The following is a 17,230-nucleotide window of genomic DNA, read 5'->3' as shown; positions in this document are numbered from 1 at the left end:
TCTGCTTAGTTAGCCTTTAAGATAACATTGTAATGACTTTCTAGCATGTATAGATGTATATATGTATGTATATATATATATATATATATGTATGTATGTATGTCCAATTGCTTTGACAATACAAATGAATTGAATTGAGAGGAAGAGAGAGAGAGAGAGAGAGAGAGAAAGAGAGAGAGAGAGACAGACAGACAGACAGACAGACAGCTCAGCGATGACATCACGAGCCTCTCTCAGCTGACTGCTATGACATCACAGAGCACGTACATTCCGATGCTTGTCGTCTGTCAACCACTCAGTCACTGCTAGCCAGACTGTCCCTAAGACAAAGTGTACAATACTTCAATTATATCTCCTCCAGACTGAAAGAGAGTATTACGAGCTACGATGAAGTTACCCAAGAGACGTATAAAGCTTGCAGCACCTGGTATTTCCAGGAGGTCACCCATCCAAGTACTGACCAGGACCTGCCCCGTTCAGCTTACGCGATCTGACGAGATCGAGCGCGTTCAGGACGGTGTGGACACAAGCCGAGAGGCCTGGCTGCATGATGTCTCTTAATGGTTGGCGGGTATTGACGGAACTTCCAGCAAAAAAAAAAAAAAAGAAAAACGGAGGGAAAAATATCAGTGCAGCAAAGGATGTTGAAAGTAGCCAGGTACGTGTACAATACTTCAATTATATCTCCTCCAGACAGAAAGAGAGTATTAAGAGCTACGATATAGTTACCCAGGAGACGTAAAAAGCTTGCAGCACCAGGTTTTTCTAGGAGGTCTCACATTCAAGTACTGACCAGGTCCTGCCCCGTTTAGCTTCCGAGATCTGATGAGATCGGGCGCATTCAGGACAATGTGTCCGCATGCCAAGAGGCCTGGCTACATGATGTCTCTTAAAGGCTGGAGGATATTGACGGAACTTCCAGCAAAATAATGAAGAAAAAAGAAAAATGGAGGGAAAAATATCAGTGCAGCAAAGGGTGTTGAAAGTAACCGGGTACGTGTACAATATTTCAATTATATCTCCTCCAGACTGAAAGAGAGTATTAAGAGCTACGATAAAGTTACCCAGCAGACGTAAAAAGCTGGCAGCACCTGGTATTTCCAGGAGATCTCCCATCCAAGTACTGACCAGGTCCTGCCCCGTTTCGTTTCCGAGATCTGACGAGATCGGGCGCGTTCAGGTCTGTGTGTCCGCAAGCCGAGATGCCTGGTTGCATGATGTCTCTTAAAGGCTGGCGGATATTGATGGAACTTCCAGAAAAAAGAAAAAATAAAAAGAAAAATGGCGGGAAAAATATCAGTGCAGCAAAGGGTGTTGAAAGTAGCCGGGTACGTGTACAATTCTTCAATTATATCTCCTCCAGACAGAAATAGAGTATTAAAAGCAACGATGAAGTTACCCAGGAGACGAAAAAGCTTGCAGCACCTGGTATTTCCAGGAGGTCACCCATCCAAGTACTGACGAGGCCCTGCACCGTTTAGCTTCCGAGATCTGATGAGATCGACCGTGTTCAGGACGGTGTGGCCGCAAGCCAAGCAGCCTGGCTGCATGATGTCTCTTAAAGGCTGGAGGGTATTGACGGAACTTCCGGCAAAAAAAAAAAGAAAAAAGAAAAATGGAGGAAAAAATATCAGTGCAGCAAAGGGTGTTGAAAGTAGCCGGGTATGTGTACAATTCTTCAATTATATCTCCTCCAGACTGAAAGAGAGTATTACGAGCTACGATGAAGTTACCCAAGAGACGTATAAAGCTTGCAGCACCTGGTATTTCCAGGAGGTCACCCATCCAAGTACTGACCAGGACCTGCCCCGTTCAGCTTACGCGATCTGACGAGATCGAGCGCGTTCAGGACGGTGTGGACACAAGCCGAGAGGCCTGGTTGCATGATGTCTCTTAATGGTTGGCGGGTATTGACGGAACTTCCAGCAAAAAAAAAAAAAAAGAAAAACGGAGGGAAAAATATCAGTGCAGCAAAGGATGTTGAAAGTAGCCAGGTACGTGTACAATACTTCAATTATATCTCCTCCAGACAGAAAGAGAGTATTAAGAGCTACGATATAGTTACCCAGGAGACGTAAAAAGCTTGCAGAACCAGGTATTTCCAGGAGGTCCCACATTCAAGTAATGACCAGGCCCTGCCCCGTTTAGCTTCCGAGATCTGACGAGATGGGGCACGTTCAGGACGGTGTGGTTGCAAGCCAAGAGGCCTGGCTGTATGATGTCTCTTAAAGGCTGGAGGGTATTGATGGAACTTCCAGCAAAAAAAAAAAAAAAAGAAAAACGGAGGGAAAAATATCAGTGCAGCAAAGGGTGTTGAAAGTAGCTGGGTACGTGTACAATTCTTCAATTATATCTCCTCCAGACTGAAAGAGAGTATTAAGAGCTACGATGAAGTTACACAGGATACGTAAAAAGCTTGCATCACCTGGTATTTCCAGGAGGTCACCCATCCAAGTACTAACCAGGCCCTGGCCCGTTTAGTTTCCAAGGTCTGACGAGATCGGGCGCGTTCAGGACGGTGTGGCCGCAAGCCAAGAGGCCTGGCTGCATGATGTCTCTAAATGGCTGGAGGATATTGACAGAACTTCCAGCAAAAAAAAATGAAAAAAGAAAAATGGAGGGAAAAATATCAGTGCAGCAAAGGGTGTTAAAAGTAGCCGGGTACGTGTACAATACTTCAATTATATCTCCTCCAGACAGAAAGAGAGTATAAAGAGCTACGATGAAGTTACCCAGGAGACGTAAAAGCTTGTAGCACCAGGTTTTTCTAGGAGGTCTCACATTCAAGTACTGACCAGGTCCTGCCCCGTTTCGTTTCCGAGATCTGATGAGATCGGGCGCGTTCAGGTCTGTGTGTCCGCAAGCCGAGATGCCTGGTTGCATGATGTCTCTTAAAGGCTGGCGGATATTGATGGAACTTCCAGAAAAAATAAAAAAGAAAAAGAAAAATGGCGGGAAAAATATCAGTGCAGCAAAGGGTGTTGAAAGTAGCCGGGTACGTGTACAATTCTTTAATTATATCTCCTCCAGACAGAAATAGAGTATTAAAAGCTACGATGAAGTTACCCAGGAGACGAAAAAGCTTGCAGCACCTGGTATTTCCAGGAGGTCACCCATCCAAGTACTGACGAGGCCCTGCACCGTTTAGCTTCCGAGATCTGATGAGATCGACCGCGTTCAGGACGGTGTGGCCGCAAGCCAAGCAGCCTGGCTGCATGATGTCTCTTAAAGGCTGGAGGGTATTGACGGAACTTCCAGCAAAAAAAAAAAAGAAAAAAAAAAAATGGAGGGAAAAATATCTGTGCAGTAAAGGGTGTTGAAAGTAGCCGGGTACGTGTACAATTCTTCAATTAAATCTCCTCCAGACAGAAAGAGAGTATTAAAAGCTACGACGAAGTTCCCCAGGTGACGTAAAAAGCTTGCAGCACCTGGTACTTCCAGGAGGTCTCCCATCCAAGTACTGACCAGGTCCTGCCCCGTTTAGTTTCTGAGATCTGACGAGATCGGGCGCGTTCAGGACGGTGTGGCCACAAGCCGAGACGCCTGGCTGCATGATGTCTCTTAAAGGCTGGCGGGTATTGACGGAATGTCCAGCATAAAAAAAAAAAAAAAAATAGAAAAATGGAGGGAAAAATATCAGTGCAGGAAAGGGTGTTGAAAGTAGCCGGGTACGTGTACAATTCTTCAATTATATCTCCTCCAGACAGAAAGAGAGTATTAAGAGCTACGATAAAGTTACCCAGGAGAAGTAAAAAGCTTGCAGCACCTGGTATTTCCAGGAGGTCACCCATCCAAGTACTGACCAGGCCCTGCCCCGTTTAGCTTCCGAGATCTGACGAGATCGGGCGCATTCAGGACGGTGTGGCCACAAGCCGAGACGCCTGGCTGCATGATGTCTCTTAAAGGTTGGCGGGTATTGACGGAACTTCCAGCAAAAAAAAAAAAGAAAAAAGAAAAATGGTGGGAAACATATCAGTGCAGCAAAGTGTGTTGAAAGTAGCCGGGTACGTGTACAATTCTTTAATTATATCTCCTCCAGACTGAAAGAGAGTATTAAGAGCTACGATGAAGTTACCCAGGGGACGTAAAAAGCTTGCAGCACCTGGTATTTCCAGGAGGTCACCCATCCAAGTACTGTCTAGGCCCTGCCCCATTTAGCTTCCGAGATCTGATGAGATCAGGCGCGTTCAGGACGGTGTGGCCGCAAGCCAAGAGGCCTGGCTGCATGATGTCTCTTAAAGGCTGGCGGGTATTGACGGAACTTCCAGCAAAAAAAAAAAAAAAAAATAGAAAAAGGGAGGGAAAAATATCAGTGCAGCAAAGGGTGTTGAAAGTAGCCGGGTACATGTACAATTCTTCAATTATATCTCCTCCAGACAGATAGAGAGTATTAAGAGCTACGATAAAGTTACCCAGGAGACGTAAAAGCTTGCAGCACTAGGTATTTCCAGTCGGTCTCACATTCATGTACTAACCAGGTCCTGCCCCGTTTAGCTTCCGAGATCTGACGAGATCGGGCGCGTTCAGTATGGTGTGGCCGCAAGCCGAGATGCCTGGCTGCATGATGTCTCTTAAAGGATGGCGGGTATTGACGGAATTTCCAGCAAAAAAAAAAAAAGAAAAATAGAGGGAAAAATATCAGTGCAGCAAAGGGTGTTGAAAGTAGCCGGGTACGTGTACAATTCTTCAATTATATCTCCTCCAGACAGAAAGAGAGAATTAAGAGCTACGATGCAGTTACCCAGGAGACGTAAAAAGCTTGCAGCACCTGGTATTTCCAGGAGGTCACACATCCATGTACTGACCAGGCCCTGCCCCGTTTAGCTTCCGATATCTGATATGATTGGGCGCATTCAGGACGGTGTGACTACAAGCCAAGAGGCCTGGCTGCATGATGTCTCTTAAAGGCTGGCGGATATTGACGGAACTTCCAGCAAAAAAATAAAATAAAAAGAAAAATGGAGAGAAAAATATCAGTGCAGCAAAGGGTGTTGAAAGTAGCCTAGTACGTGTACAATTCTTCAATTATATCTCCTGCAGACAGAAAGAGAGTATTAAGAGCTACGATGAAGTTACCCAGGAGACGTAAACAGCTTGCAGCACCTGGTATTTCTAGGAGGTCTCCCATCCAAGTACTGACCAGGCCCTGCCCCGTTTAGCTTCCGAGATCTGACGAGATCGGGCGCATTCAGGACGGTGTGGCCACAAGCCGAAAGGCCTGGCTGCATGATGTCTCTTAAAGGTTGGCGGGTATTGACGGAACTTCCAGCAAAAAAAAAAAAAAAAAAAAATGGATGGAAAAATATCAGTGCAGCAAAGGGTGTTGACAGTAGCTGGGTACGTGTACAATACTTCAATTATATCTCCTCCAGACAGATAGAGAGTATTAAGAGCTACGATAAAGTTACCCAGGAGACGTAAAAGCTAGCAGCACCAGGTACTTCCAGGAGGTCTCACATTCATGTACTGACCAGGTCCTGCCCCGTTTAGCTTCCGAGATCTGACGAGATCGGGCGCGTTCAGGATGGTGTGGCCGCAAGCCGAGATGCCTGGCTGCATGATGTCTCTTAAAGGCTGGCGGGTATTGACGGAACTGCCAGCAAAAAAAAAAAAGAAAAATAGAGGGAAATATACCAGTGCAGCAAAGGGTGTTGAAAGTAGCCGGGTACGTGTACAATTCTTCAATTATATCTCCTGGAGACAGAAAGAGAGTATTAAGAGCTACGATGAAGTTACCCAGGAGACGTAAAAAGCTTGCAGCACCTGGTATTTCTAGGAGGTCTACCATCCAAGTACTGACCAGGCCCTGCCCCGTTTAGCTTCCGAGATCTGACGAGATCGGGCGCGTTCAGGATGGTGTGGCCGCCAGCCGAGATGCCTGGCTGCATGATGTCTCTTAAAGGCTGGCGGGTATTGACGGAACTTCCAGCAAAAAAAAAAATAGAAAAATGGAGGGAAAAATATCAGTGCAGCAAAGGGTGTTGAAAGTAGCCGGGTACGTGTACAATTCTTCAATTATATCTCCTGGAGACAGAAAGAGAGTATTAAGAGCTACGATGAAGTCACCCAGGAGACGTAAAAAGCTTGCAGCACCTGGTATTTTCAGGAGGTCACACATCCATGTACTGACCAGGCCCTGCCCCGTTTAGCTTCCGAAATCTGATATGATCGGGCGCATTCAGGACGGTGTGACTACAAGCCAAGAGGCCTGGCTGCATGATGTCTCTTAAAGGCTGGCGGATATTGACGGAACTTCCAGCAAAAAAATAAAATAAAAAGAAAAATGGAGGGAAAAATATCAGTGCAGCAAAGGGTGTTGAAAGTAGCGTAGTACGTGTACAATTCTTCAATTATATCTCCTGGAGACAGAAAGAGAGTATTAAGAGCTACGATGAAGTTACCCAGGAGACGTAAAAGGCTTGCAGCACCTGGTATTTCTAGGAGGTCTCCCATCCAAGTACTGACCAGGCCCTGCCCCGTTTAGCTTCCGAGATCTGACGAGATTGGGCGCATTCAGGACGGTGTTGCCGCAAGCCGAGAGGCCTGGCTGAATGATGTCTCTTAAAGGTTGGCGGGTATTGACGGAACTTCCAGCAAAAAAAAAAAAAAAAAAAAAAAGAAAAATGGATGGAAAAATATCAGTGCAGCAAAGGGTGTTGACAGTAGCTGGGTACGTGTACAATTCTTCAATTAAATCTCCTGCAGACAGAAAGAGAGAATTAAGAGCTACGATAAAGTTACCCAGGACACGTAAAAGCTTGCAGCACCAGGTATTTCCAGGAGGTCTCCCATCCAAGTACTGACCAGGTCCTGCCCCGTTTAGCTTCCGAGATCTGACGAGATCGGGCGCATTCAGGACGGTGTGGCCACAAGCCGAAAGGCCTGGCTGCATGATGTCTCTTAAAGGTTGGCGGGTATTGACGGAACTTCCAGCAAAAAATAAAAATAAATAAATAAAAAAGAAAAATGGATGGAAAAATATCAGTGCAGCAAAGGGTGTTGACAGTAGCTGGGTACGTGTACAATACTTCAATTATATCTCCTCCAGACAGATAGAGAGTATTAAGAGCTACGATAAAGTTACCCAGGAGACGTAAAAGCTAGCAGCACCAGGTACTTCCAGGAGGTCTCACATTCATGTACTGACCAGGTCCTGCCCCGTTTAGCTTCCGAGATCTGACGAGATCGGGCGCGTTCAGGATGGTGTGGCCGCAAGCCGAGATGCCTGGCTGCATGATGTCTCTTAAAGGCTGGCGGGTATTGACGGAACTGCCAGCAAAAAAAAAAAGAAAAATAGAGGGAAATATATCAGTGCAGCAAAGGGTGTTGAAAGTAGCCGGGTACGTGTACAATTCTTCAATTATATCTCCTGGAGACAGAAAGAGAGTATTAAGAGCTACGATGAAGTTACCCAGGAGACGTAAAAAGCTTGCAGCACCTGGTATTTCTAGGAGGTCTCCCATCCAAGTACTGACCAGGCCCTGCCCCGTTTAGCTTCCGAGATCTGACGAGATCGGGCGCATTCAGGACGGTGTGGCCACAAGCCGAAAGGCCTGGCTGCATGATGTCTCTTAAAGGTTGGCGGGTATTGACGGAACTTCCAGCAAAAAAAATAATAAAAAAAAATAGAAAAATGGAGGGAAAAATATCAGTGCAGGAAAGGGTGTTGAAAGTAGCCGGGTACGTGTACAATTCTTCAATTATATCTCCTGGAGACAGAAAGAGAGTATTAAGAGCTACGATGAAGTTACCCAGGAGACGTAAAAAGCTTGCAGCACCTGGTATTTCTAGGAGGTCTACCATCCAAGTACTGACCAGGCCCTGCCCCGTTTAGCTTCCGAGATCTGACGAGATCGGGCGCATTCAGGACGGTGTGGCCACAAGCCGAAAGGCCTGGCTGCATGATGTCTCTTAAAGGATGGCGGGTATTGACGGAACTTCCAGCAAAAAATAAAAATAAAAAAATAAAAAAGAAAAATGGATGGAAAAATATCAGTGCAGCAAAGGGTGTTGACAGTAGCTGGATACGTGTACAATACTTCAATTATATCTCCTCCAGACAGAGAGAGAGTATTAAGAGCTACGATAAAGTTACCCAGGAGACGTAAAAGCTTGCAGCACTAGGTATTTCCAGGAGGTCTCACATTCATGTACTGACCAGGTCCTGCCCCGTTTAGCTTCCGAGATCTGACGAGATCGGGCGCGTTCAGGATGGTGTGGCCGCAAGCCGAGATGCCTGGCTGCATGATGTCTCTTAAAGGCTGGCGGGTATTGACGGAACGTCCAGCAAAAAAAAAAAAAAAAAAAAATAGAAAAATGGAGGGAAAAATATCAGTGCAGCAAAGGGTGTTGAAAGTAGCCGGGTACGTGTACAATTCTTCAATTATATCTCCTGGAGACAGAAAGAGAGTATTAAGAGCTACGATGAAGTTACCCAGGAGACGTAAAAAGCTTGCAGCACCTGGTATTTCCAGGAGGTCACACATCCATGTACTGACCAGGCCCTGCCCCGTTTAGCTTCCGAAATCTGATATGATCGGGCGCATTCAGGACGGTGTGACTACAAGCCAAGAGGCCTGGCTGCATGATGTCTCTTAAAGGCTGGCGGATATTGACGGAACTTCCAGCAAAAAAATAAAATAAAAAGAAAAAAGGAGGGAAAAATATCAGTGCAGCAAAGGGTGTTGAAAGTAGCCTAGTACGTGTACAATTCTTCAATTATATCTCCTGGAGACAGAAAGAGAGTATTAAGAGCTACGATGAAGTTACCCAGGAGACGTAAAAGGCTTGCAGCACCTGGTATTTCTAGGAGGTCTCCCATCCAAGTACTGACCAGGCCCTGCCCCGTTTAGCTTCCGAGATCTGACGAGATTGGGCGCATTCAGGACGGTGTGGCCGCAAGCCGAGAGGCCTGGCTGAATGATGTCTCTTAAAGGTTGGCGGGTATTGACGGAACTTCCAGCAAAAAAAAAAAAAAAAAAAAAAAAAAAAAAGAAAAATGGATGGAAAAATATCAGTGCAGCAAAGGGTGTTGACAGTAGCTGGGTACGTGTACAATACTTCAATTATATCTCCTCCAGACAGATAGAGAGTATTAAGAGCTACGATAAAGTTACCCAGGAGACGTAAAAGCTAGCAGCACCAGGTACTTCCAGGAGGTCTCACATTCATGTACTGACCAGGTCCTGCCCCGTTTAGCTTCCGAGATCTGACGAGATCGGGCACGTTCAGGATGGTGTGGCCGCAAGCCGAGATGCCTGGCTGCATGATGTCTCTTAAAGGCTGGCGGGTATTGACGGAACTGCCAGCAAAAAAAAAAAAGAAAAATAGAGGGAAATATACCAGTGCAGCAAAGGGTGTTGAAAGTAGCCGGGTACGTGTACAATTCTTCAATTATATCTCCTGGAGACAGAAAGAGAGTATTAAGAGCTACGATGAAGTCACCCAGGAGACGTAAAAAGCTTGCAGCACCTGGTATTTCTAGGAGGTCTCCCATCCAAGTACTGACCAGGCCCTGCCCCGTTTAGCTTCCGATATCTGACGAGATCGGGCGCATTCAGGACGGTGTGTCCACAAGCCGAAAGGCCTGGCTGCATGATGTCTCTTAAAGGTTGGCGGGTATTGACGGAACTTCCAGCAAAAAAAAAAAAAAAAAAAATAGAAAAATGGAGGGAAAAATATCAGTGCAGGAAAGGGTGTTGAAAGTAGCCGGGTACGTGTACAATTCTTCAATTATATCTCCTGGAGACAGAAAGAGAGTATTAAGAGCTACGATGAAGTTACCCAGGAGACGTAAAAAGCTTGCAGCACCTGGTATTTCTAGGAGGTCTCCCATCCAAGTACTGACCAGGCCCTGCCCCGTTTAGCTTCCGAGATCTGACGAGATCGGGCGCGTTCAGGACGGTGTGGCCACAAGCCGAAAGGCCTGGCTGCATGATGTCTCTTAAAGGTTGGCGGGTATTGACGGAACTTCCAGCAAAAAATAAAAATAAAAAAATAAAAAAGAAAAATGGATGGAAAAATATCAGTGCAGCAAAGGGTGTTGACAGTAGCTGGATACGTGTACAATACTTCAATTATATCTCCACCAGACAGAGAGAGAGTATTAAGAGCTACGATAAAGTTACCCAGGAGACGTAAAAGCTTGCAGCACTAGGTATTTCCAGGAGGTCTCACATTCATGTACTGACCAGGTCCTGCCCCGTTTAGCTTCCGAGATCTGACGAGATCGGGCGCGTTCAGGATGGTGTGGCCGCAAGCCGAGATGCCTGGCTACATGATGTCTCTTAAAGGCTGGCGGGTATTGACGGAACTGCCAGCAAAAAAAAAAAGAAAAATACAGGGAAATATACCAGTGCAGCAAAGGGTGTTGAAAGTAGCCGGGTACGTGTACAATTCTTCAATTATATCTCCTGGAGACAGAAAGAGAGTATTAAGAGCTACGATGAAGTTACCCAGGAGACGTAAAAAGCTTGCAGCACTGGTATTTCTAGGAGGTCTCCCATCCAAGTACTGACCAGACCCTGCCCCGTTCAGCTTCCGAGATCTGACGAGATCGGGCGCATTCAGGACGGTGTGGCCACAAGCCGAAAGGCCTGGCTGCATGATGTCTCTTAAAGGTTGGCGGGTATTGACGGAACTTCCAGCAAAAGAAAAAAAAAAAAAAAATAGAAAAATGGAGGGAAAAATATCAGTGCAGGAAAGGGTGTTGAAAGTAGCCGGGTACGTGTACAATTCTTCAATTATATCTCCTGCAGACTGAGAGAGAGTATTAAGAGCTACGATAAAGTTACCCAGGAGACGTAAAAGCTTGCAGCACCTGGTATTTCCAGGAGGTCTCACATTCAAGTACTGACCAGGTCCTGCCCCGTTTAGCTTCCGAGATCTGACGATATCATGCGCATTCAGGACGGTGTGGCCGAAAGCCGAGAGGCCCGGCTGCATGATGTCTCTTTAAGGCTGGCGGGTATTGACGGAACTTCCAGCAAAAAAAAAAAGAAAAAAGAAAAATGGAGGGAAAAATATCAGTGCAGCAAAGGGTTTTGAAAGTAGCCGGGTACGTGTACAATTCTTCAATAATATCTCCTACAGACTGAAAGAGAGTATTAAGAGCTATGATGAAGTTACCCAGGAGACGTAAAAAGCTTGCAGCACCTGGTATTTCCAGGAGGTCACCCATCCAAGTACTGACCAGGCCCTGCCCCGCTTAGCTTCCGAGATCTGATGAGATCGGGCGTGTTCAGGACGGTGTGGCCGCAAGCCAAGAGGCCTGGCTGCATGATGTCTCTTAAAGGCTGGCGGGTATTGACGGAACTTCCAGCAAAAAATAAAAAATAAATAAATAGAAAAATGGAGGGAAAAATATCAGTGCAGGACAGGGTGTTGAAAGTAGCCGGGTACATGTACAATTCTTCAATTATATCTCCTCCAGACTGAATGAGAGTATTAAGAGCTACGCTGAAGTTACCCAGGAGATGTAAAAAGCTTTCAGCACCTGGTATTTCCAGGAGGTCAACCATCCAATTACTGACCAGGCCCTGCCCAGTTTTTCTTCCGAGATCTTACGAGATCTTGCGTCTTCAGGACGGTGTGGCCTCAAGCCAAGAGGCCTGGCTGCATGATGTCTCTTAAAGGCTGGAGGGTATTGATGGAACTTCCAGCAAGAAACAAAAGAAAAAAGAAAAATGGAGGGAAAAATATCAGTGCAGCAAAGCGTGTTGAAGGTAGCCGGGTACGTGTACAATTCTTCAATTATATCTCCTCCAGACAGATAGAGAGTATTAAGAGCTACGATAAAGTTACCCAGGAGACGTAAAAGCTTGCAGCACCAGGTATTTCCAGGAGGTCTCACATTCAAGTACTGACCAGGTCCTGCCCCGTTTAGCTTCCGAGATCTGACGAGATCGGGCGCGTTCAGGACGGTGTGGCCGCAAGCCGAGATGTCTGGCTGCATGATGTCTCTTAAAGGCTGGCGTGTATTGACGGAATTTCCAGCAAAAAAAAAAAAAAAAAAGAAAAATGGATGGAAAAATATCAGTGCAGGAAAGGGTGTTGAAAGTAGCCGGGTACGTGTACAATTCTTCAAATATATCTCCTCCAGACAGATAGAGAGTATTAAGAGCTACGATAAAGTTACCCAGGAGACGTAAAAGCTTGCAGCACCAGGTATTTCCAGGAGGTCTCACATTCAAGTACTGACCAGGTCCTGCCCCGTTTAGCTTCCGAGATCTGACGAGATCGGGCGCGTTCAGGACGGTGTGGCCGCAAGCCGAGATGTCTGGCTGCATGATGTCTCTTAAAGGCTGGCGTGTATTGACGGAATTTCCAGCAAAAAAAAAAAAAAAAAAGAAAAATGGATGGAAAAATATCAGTGCAGGAAAGGGTGTTGAAAGTAGCCGGGTACGTGTACAATTCTTCAAATATATCTCCTCCAGACAGATAGAGAGTATTAAGAGCTACGATAAAGTTACCCAGGAGACGTAAAAGCTTGCAGCACCTGGTATTTCTAGGAGGTCTCCCATCCAAGTACTGACCAGGCCCTGCCCCGTTTAGCTTCCAAGATCTGACGAGATCGGGCGAGTTCAGGATGGTGTGGCCGCAAGCCGAGATGCCTGGCTGCATGATGTCTCTTAAAGGCTGGCGGGTATTGACGGAATTTCCAGCAAAAAAAAAAAAAAAAAAATAGAAAACTGGAGGGAAAAATATCAGTGCAGGAAAGGGTGTTGAAAGTAGCCGGGTACGTGTACAATTCTTCAATTATATCTCCTGGAGACAGAAAGAGAGTATTAAGAGCTACGATGAAGTTACCCAGGAGACGTAAAAAGCTTGCAGCACCTGGTATTTCTAGGAGGTCTCCCATCCAAGTACTGACCAGGCCCTGCCCCGTTTAGCTTCCGAGATCTGACGAGATCGGGCGCATTCAGGACGGTGTGGCCACAAGCCGAAAGGCCTGGCTGCATGATGTCTCTTAAAGGTTGGCGGGTATTGACAGAACTTCCAGCAAAAAAAAAAAAAGAAAAATGGATGGAAAAATATCAGTGCAGCAAAGGGTGTTGACAGTAGCTGGGTACGTGTACAATTCTTCAATTATATCTCCTCCAGACAGAAAGAAAGAACTAAGAGCTACGATAAAGTTACCCAGGAGACGTAAAATCTTGCAGCACCAGGTATTTCCAGGAGGTCTCCCATCCAAGTACTGACCAGGTCCTGCCCCGTTTAGCTTCCGAGATCTTACGAGATCGGGCGCATTCAGGACTGTGTGGCCACAAGCCGAAAGGCCTGGCTGCATGATGTCTCTTAAAGGTTGGCGGGTATTGACGGAACTTCCAGCAAAAAAAAAAAAGAAAAAAAGAAAAAAGAAAAATGGATGGAAAAATATCAGTGCAGCAAAGGGTGTTGACAGTAGCTGGATACGTGTACAATACTTCAATTATATCTCCTCCAGACAGAGAGAGAGTATTGAGAGCTACGATAAAGTTACCCAGGAGACGTAAAAGCTTGCAGCACTAGGTATTTCCAGGAGGTCTCACTTTCATGTACTGACCAGGTCCTGCCCCGTTTAGCTTCCGAGATCTGACGAGATCGGGCGCGTTCAGGATGGTGTGGCCGCAAGCCGAGATGCCTGGCTGCATGATGTCTCTTAAAGGCTGGCGGGTATTGACGGAACTGCCACCAAAAAAAAAAAAGAAAAATAGAGGGAAATATACCAGTGCAGCAAAGGGTGTTGAAAGTAGCCGGGTACGTGTACAATTCTTCAATTATATCTCCTGGAGACAGAAAGAGAGTATTAAGAGCTACGATGAAGTTACCCAGGAGACGTAAAAAGCTTGCAGCACCTGGTATTTCTAGGAGGTCTCCCATCCAAGTACTGAGCAGGCCCTGCCCCGTTTAGCTTCCGAGATCTGACGAGATCGGTCGCATTCAGGACGGTGTGGCCGCAAGCCAAGAGGCCTGGCTGCATGATGTCTCTTAAAGGTTGGCGGGTATTGACGGAACTTCCAGCAAAAAAAAAAAGAAAAATAGAGGGAAATATACCAGTGCAGCAAAGGGTGTTGAAAGTAGCCGGGTACGTGTACAATTCTTCAATTATATCTCCTGGAGACAGAAAGAGAGTATTAAGAGCTACGATGAAGTTACCCAGGAGACGTAAAAAGCTTGCAGCACCTGGTATTTCTAGGAGGTCTCCCATTCAAGTACTGACAAGGCCCTGCCCCGTTTAGCTTCCGAGATCTGACGAGATCGGGCGCATTCAGGACGGTGTGGCCACAAGCCGAAAGGCCTGGCTGCATGATGTCTCTTAAAGGTTGGCGGGTATTGACGGAACTTCCAGCAAAAAAAAAAAAGAAAAAAAGAAAAAAGAAAAATGGATGGAAAAATATCAGTGCAGCAAAGGGTGTTGACAGTAGCTGGATACGTGTACAATACTTCAATTATATCTCCTCCAGACAGAGAGAGAGTATTGAGAGCTACGATAAAGTTACCCAGGAGACGTAAAAGCTTGCAGCACTAGGTATTTCCAGGAGGTCTCACTTTCATGTACTGACCAGGTCCTGCCCCGTTTAGCTTCCGAGATCTGACGAGATCGGGCGCGTTCAGGATGGTGTGGCCGCAAGCCGAGATGCCTGGCTGCATGATGTCTCTTAAAGGCTGGCGGGTATTGACGGAACTGCCAGGAAAAAAAAAAAGAAAAATAGAGGGAAATATACCAGTGCAGCAAAGGGTGTTGAAAGTAGCCGGGTACGTGTACAATTCTTCAATTATATCTCCTGGAGACAGAAAGAGAGTATTAAGAGCTACGATAAAGTTACCCAGGAGACGTAAAAAGCTTGCAGCACCTGGTATTTCTAGGAGGTCTCCCATCCAAGTACTGACCAGGCCCTGCCCCATTTAGCTTCCGAGATCTGACGAGATCGGGCGCATTCAGGACGGTGTGGCCGCAAGCCAAGAGGCCTGGCTGCATGATGTCTCTTAAAGGTTGGCGGGTATTGACGGAACTTCCAGCAAAAAAAAAAAAAAAAAAGAAAAATGGATGGAAAAATATCAGTGCAGCAAATGGTGTTGACAGTAGCTGGGTACGTGTACAATACTTCAATTATATCTCCTCCAGACAGATAGAGAGTATTAAGAGCTACGATAAAGTTACCCAGGAGACGTAAAAGCTTGCAGCACCAGGTATTTCCAGGAGGTCTCACATTCATGTACTGACCAGGTCCTGCCCCGTTTAGCTTCCGAGATCTGACGAGATCGGGCGCGTTCAGGATGGTGTGGCCGCAAGCCGAGATGCCTGGCTGCATGATGTCTCTTAAAGGCTGGCGGGTATTGACGGAATTTCCAGCAAAAAAAAAAAAAAAAAAATAGAAAAATGGAGGGAAAAATATTAGTGCAGGAAAGGGTGTTGAAAGTAGCCGGGTACGTGTACAATTCTTCAATTATGTCTTCTCCAGACAGAAAGAGAGTATTAAGAGCTACGATGAAGTTCCCCAGGAGACGTAAAAAGCTGGCAGCACCTGGTATTTCCAGGAGATCTCCCATCGAAGTACTGACCAGGCCCTGCCCCGTTTAGTTTCCGAGATCTGACGAGATCGGGCGCGTTCAGGACTTTGTGTCCGCAAGCCGAGAGGCCTGGCTGCATGATGTCTCTTAAAGGTTGGCGGGTATTGACGGAACTTCCAGCAAAAAAAAAAAAAAGAAAAATGGATGGAAAAATATCAGTGCAGCAAAGGGTGTTGAAAGTAGCCGGGTACATGTACAATTCTTCAATTATATCTCCTGCAGACTGAAAGAGAGTATTAAGAGCTACGATGAAGTTACCCAGGAGACGAAAAAGCTAGCAGCACCTGGTATTTCCAGGAGGTCTCCCATCAAAGTACTGACCAGGCCCTGCCCCGTTTAGCTTCCGAGATCTGACGAGATCGGGCGCGTTCAGGCCGGTGTGGCCTCAAGCCAAGAGGCCTGGCTGCATGATGTCTCTCAAAGGCTGGAGGTTATTGACGGAACTTCCAGCAAAATAAAAAAGAAAAAAGAAAAATGGAGGGAAAAATATCAGTGCAGCAAAGGGTGTTGAAAGTAGCCGGGTATGTGTACAATTCTTCAATTATATCTCCTCCAGACAGAAAGAGAGTATTTAGAGCTACGATAAAGTTACCCAGGAGACGAAATAACTTGCAGCACCTGATATCTCCAGGAGGTCACCCATCCAAGTACTGACGAACCCTTGCCCCGTTTAGCTTCCGAGATCTGATGAGATTGGGCGCGTTCAGGACGGTGTGGCCGCAAGCCAAGAGGCCTGGCTGCATGATGTCTCTTAAAGGCTGAAGGGTATTGACGGAACTTCCAGCAAAAAAAAAATGGATAAAGAAAAATGGAGGGAAAAATATCAGTGCAGCAATGCAGCAGAGATGTACACATATTGTTCCTTTTCCATATACACTCACCTAAAGGATTATTAGGAACACCATACTAATACTGTGTTTGACCCTCTTTCGCCTTCAGAACTGCTGTAATTCTACATGGCATTGATTCAACAAGGTGCTGAAAGCATTCTTTAGAAATGTTGGCCCATATTGATAGGATAGCATCTTGCAGTTGATGGAGATTTGTGGGATGCACATCCAGGGCACGAAGCTCCCGTTCCACCACATCCCAAAGATGCTCTATTGGGTTGAGATCTGGTGACTGTGGGGGCCAGTTTAGTACAGTGAACTCATTGTCATGTTCAAGAAACCAATTTGAAATGATTCGACCTTTGTGACATGGTGCATTATCCTGCTGGAAGTAGCCATCAGAGGATGGGTACATGGTGGTCAAAAAGGGATGGACATGGTCAGAAACAATGCTCAGGTAGGCCGTAGCATTTAAACGATGCCCAATTGGCACTAAGGGGCCTAAGGTGTGCCAAGAAGACATCCCCCACACCATTACACCACCACCACCAGCCTGCACAGTGGTAACAAGACATGATGGATCCATGTTCTCATTCTGTTTACGCCAAATTCTGACTCTACCATCTGAATGTCTCACCTCTTTTTCCTATTTGTAGTGGAGATGAGTGGTACCCGGTGGGGTCTTCTGCTGTTGTAGCCCATCCGCCTCAAGGTTGTACGTGTTGTGGCTTCACAAATGCTTTGCTGCATACTTCGGTTGTAGCGAGTGGTTATTTCAGTCAAAGTTGCTCTTCTATCAGCTTGAATCAGTCGGCCCATTCTCCTCTGACCTCTAGCATCAACAAGGC

At 46.1% G+C, this 17,230-nt stretch overlaps 13 non-coding genes and 33 pseudogenes across 13 annotated transcripts; all 46 read right to left on the bottom strand.

Moving 5' to 3' along the window:
* Positions 1-412: 412 nt before the first annotated feature.
* LOC136721156 (uncharacterized) lies at positions 413-531 on the bottom strand (annotated as a pseudogene).
* A 213-nt stretch (positions 532-744) lies between these two features.
* On the bottom strand, positions 745-863 carry LOC136721163 (uncharacterized; annotated as a pseudogene).
* A 216-nt stretch (positions 864-1,079) lies between these two features.
* Positions 1,080-1,198, bottom strand: LOC136721184 (uncharacterized; annotated as a pseudogene).
* Positions 1,199-1,413: 215 nt separating this feature from the next.
* LOC136721106 (uncharacterized) lies at positions 1,414-1,532 on the bottom strand (annotated as a pseudogene).
* Positions 1,533-1,748: 216 nt separating this feature from the next.
* LOC136721155 (uncharacterized) lies at positions 1,749-1,867 on the bottom strand (annotated as a pseudogene).
* A 213-nt stretch (positions 1,868-2,080) lies between these two features.
* LOC136721201 (uncharacterized) lies at positions 2,081-2,199 on the bottom strand (annotated as a pseudogene).
* Positions 2,200-2,413: 214 nt separating this feature from the next.
* Positions 2,414-2,532, bottom strand: LOC136721074 (uncharacterized; annotated as a pseudogene).
* Positions 2,533-3,080: 548 nt separating this feature from the next.
* On the bottom strand, positions 3,081-3,199 carry LOC136721100 (uncharacterized; annotated as a pseudogene).
* A 217-nt stretch (positions 3,200-3,416) lies between these two features.
* LOC136721086 (uncharacterized) lies at positions 3,417-3,535 on the bottom strand (annotated as a pseudogene).
* Positions 3,536-3,754: 219 nt separating this feature from the next.
* Positions 3,755-3,873, bottom strand: LOC136721137 (5S ribosomal RNA). The gene has a single exon (XR_010805833.1). It is a non-coding gene; the product is annotated as a 5S ribosomal RNA (ribosomal RNA).
* Positions 3,874-4,090: 217 nt separating this feature from the next.
* LOC136721243 (5S ribosomal RNA) lies at positions 4,091-4,209 on the bottom strand. The gene has a single exon (XR_010805871.1). It is a non-coding gene; the product is annotated as a 5S ribosomal RNA (ribosomal RNA).
* A 217-nt stretch (positions 4,210-4,426) lies between these two features.
* LOC136721153 (uncharacterized) lies at positions 4,427-4,545 on the bottom strand (annotated as a pseudogene).
* A 211-nt stretch (positions 4,546-4,756) lies between these two features.
* On the bottom strand, positions 4,757-4,875 carry LOC136721167 (uncharacterized; annotated as a pseudogene).
* Positions 4,876-5,091: 216 nt separating this feature from the next.
* Positions 5,092-5,210, bottom strand: LOC136721181 (5S ribosomal RNA). Its single transcript, XR_010805837.1, has one exon. It is a non-coding gene; the product is annotated as a 5S ribosomal RNA (ribosomal RNA).
* A 212-nt stretch (positions 5,211-5,422) lies between these two features.
* Positions 5,423-5,541, bottom strand: LOC136721110 (uncharacterized; annotated as a pseudogene).
* A 210-nt stretch (positions 5,542-5,751) lies between these two features.
* LOC136721026 (5S ribosomal RNA) lies at positions 5,752-5,870 on the bottom strand. The gene has a single exon (XR_010805823.1). It is a non-coding gene; the product is annotated as a 5S ribosomal RNA (ribosomal RNA).
* A 211-nt stretch (positions 5,871-6,081) lies between these two features.
* On the bottom strand, positions 6,082-6,200 carry LOC136721115 (uncharacterized; annotated as a pseudogene).
* A 216-nt stretch (positions 6,201-6,416) lies between these two features.
* LOC136721042 (uncharacterized) lies at positions 6,417-6,535 on the bottom strand (annotated as a pseudogene).
* A 220-nt stretch (positions 6,536-6,755) lies between these two features.
* LOC136721070 (5S ribosomal RNA) lies at positions 6,756-6,874 on the bottom strand. Its single transcript, XR_010805827.1, has one exon. It is a non-coding gene; the product is annotated as a 5S ribosomal RNA (ribosomal RNA).
* A 224-nt stretch (positions 6,875-7,098) lies between these two features.
* Positions 7,099-7,217, bottom strand: LOC136721109 (uncharacterized; annotated as a pseudogene).
* A 209-nt stretch (positions 7,218-7,426) lies between these two features.
* LOC136721169 (5S ribosomal RNA) lies at positions 7,427-7,545 on the bottom strand. Its single transcript, XR_010805836.1, has one exon. It is a non-coding gene; the product is annotated as a 5S ribosomal RNA (ribosomal RNA).
* Positions 7,546-7,766: 221 nt separating this feature from the next.
* On the bottom strand, positions 7,767-7,885 carry LOC136721224 (5S ribosomal RNA). The gene has a single exon (XR_010805854.1). It is a non-coding gene; the product is annotated as a 5S ribosomal RNA (ribosomal RNA).
* A 224-nt stretch (positions 7,886-8,109) lies between these two features.
* On the bottom strand, positions 8,110-8,228 carry LOC136721113 (uncharacterized; annotated as a pseudogene).
* Positions 8,229-8,449: 221 nt separating this feature from the next.
* Positions 8,450-8,568, bottom strand: LOC136721117 (uncharacterized; annotated as a pseudogene).
* Positions 8,569-8,784: 216 nt separating this feature from the next.
* LOC136721225 (5S ribosomal RNA) lies at positions 8,785-8,903 on the bottom strand. Its single transcript, XR_010805855.1, has one exon. It is a non-coding gene; the product is annotated as a 5S ribosomal RNA (ribosomal RNA).
* A 227-nt stretch (positions 8,904-9,130) lies between these two features.
* LOC136721126 (uncharacterized) lies at positions 9,131-9,249 on the bottom strand (annotated as a pseudogene).
* Positions 9,250-9,459: 210 nt separating this feature from the next.
* On the bottom strand, positions 9,460-9,578 carry LOC136721071 (uncharacterized; annotated as a pseudogene).
* Positions 9,579-9,798: 220 nt separating this feature from the next.
* Positions 9,799-9,917, bottom strand: LOC136721193 (5S ribosomal RNA). The gene has a single exon (XR_010805838.1). It is a non-coding gene; the product is annotated as a 5S ribosomal RNA (ribosomal RNA).
* A 224-nt stretch (positions 9,918-10,141) lies between these two features.
* LOC136721112 (uncharacterized) lies at positions 10,142-10,260 on the bottom strand (annotated as a pseudogene).
* Positions 10,261-10,469: 209 nt separating this feature from the next.
* LOC136721118 (uncharacterized) lies at positions 10,470-10,587 on the bottom strand (annotated as a pseudogene).
* Positions 10,588-10,807: 220 nt separating this feature from the next.
* LOC136721199 (uncharacterized) lies at positions 10,808-10,926 on the bottom strand (annotated as a pseudogene).
* A 216-nt stretch (positions 10,927-11,142) lies between these two features.
* On the bottom strand, positions 11,143-11,261 carry LOC136721015 (5S ribosomal RNA). The gene has a single exon (XR_010805813.1). It is a non-coding gene; the product is annotated as a 5S ribosomal RNA (ribosomal RNA).
* Positions 11,262-11,816: 555 nt separating this feature from the next.
* LOC136721054 (uncharacterized) lies at positions 11,817-11,935 on the bottom strand (annotated as a pseudogene).
* A 215-nt stretch (positions 11,936-12,150) lies between these two features.
* Positions 12,151-12,269, bottom strand: LOC136721053 (uncharacterized; annotated as a pseudogene).
* A 215-nt stretch (positions 12,270-12,484) lies between these two features.
* On the bottom strand, positions 12,485-12,603 carry LOC136721025 (5S ribosomal RNA). The gene has a single exon (XR_010805822.1). It is a non-coding gene; the product is annotated as a 5S ribosomal RNA (ribosomal RNA).
* A 219-nt stretch (positions 12,604-12,822) lies between these two features.
* On the bottom strand, positions 12,823-12,941 carry LOC136721157 (5S ribosomal RNA). The gene has a single exon (XR_010805835.1). It is a non-coding gene; the product is annotated as a 5S ribosomal RNA (ribosomal RNA).
* A 210-nt stretch (positions 12,942-13,151) lies between these two features.
* Positions 13,152-13,270, bottom strand: LOC136721090 (uncharacterized; annotated as a pseudogene).
* Positions 13,271-13,494: 224 nt separating this feature from the next.
* Positions 13,495-13,613, bottom strand: LOC136721139 (uncharacterized; annotated as a pseudogene).
* Positions 13,614-13,823: 210 nt separating this feature from the next.
* Positions 13,824-13,942, bottom strand: LOC136721055 (uncharacterized; annotated as a pseudogene).
* A 209-nt stretch (positions 13,943-14,151) lies between these two features.
* LOC136721057 (uncharacterized) lies at positions 14,152-14,270 on the bottom strand (annotated as a pseudogene).
* Positions 14,271-14,494: 224 nt separating this feature from the next.
* LOC136721136 (uncharacterized) lies at positions 14,495-14,613 on the bottom strand (annotated as a pseudogene).
* Positions 14,614-14,822: 209 nt separating this feature from the next.
* Positions 14,823-14,941, bottom strand: LOC136721215 (5S ribosomal RNA). The gene has a single exon (XR_010805846.1). It is a non-coding gene; the product is annotated as a 5S ribosomal RNA (ribosomal RNA).
* Positions 14,942-15,156: 215 nt separating this feature from the next.
* Positions 15,157-15,275, bottom strand: LOC136721078 (uncharacterized; annotated as a pseudogene).
* Positions 15,276-15,494: 219 nt separating this feature from the next.
* LOC136721185 (uncharacterized) lies at positions 15,495-15,613 on the bottom strand (annotated as a pseudogene).
* A 211-nt stretch (positions 15,614-15,824) lies between these two features.
* On the bottom strand, positions 15,825-15,943 carry LOC136721064 (uncharacterized; annotated as a pseudogene).
* Positions 15,944-16,158: 215 nt separating this feature from the next.
* Positions 16,159-16,277, bottom strand: LOC136721188 (uncharacterized; annotated as a pseudogene).
* Between the last annotated feature and the right edge of the window lie 953 nt (positions 16,278-17,230).

The sequence above is a fragment of the Amia ocellicauda genome, unplaced genomic scaffold (assembly GCF_036373705.1).
Source record: "Amia ocellicauda isolate fAmiCal2 unplaced genomic scaffold, fAmiCal2.hap1 HAP1_SCAFFOLD_111, whole genome shotgun sequence".
Lineage (NCBI taxonomy): Eukaryota > Metazoa > Chordata > Actinopteri > Amiiformes > Amiidae > Amia > Amia ocellicauda.
This window is presented reverse-complemented; position numbering and strand designations above follow the sequence as displayed.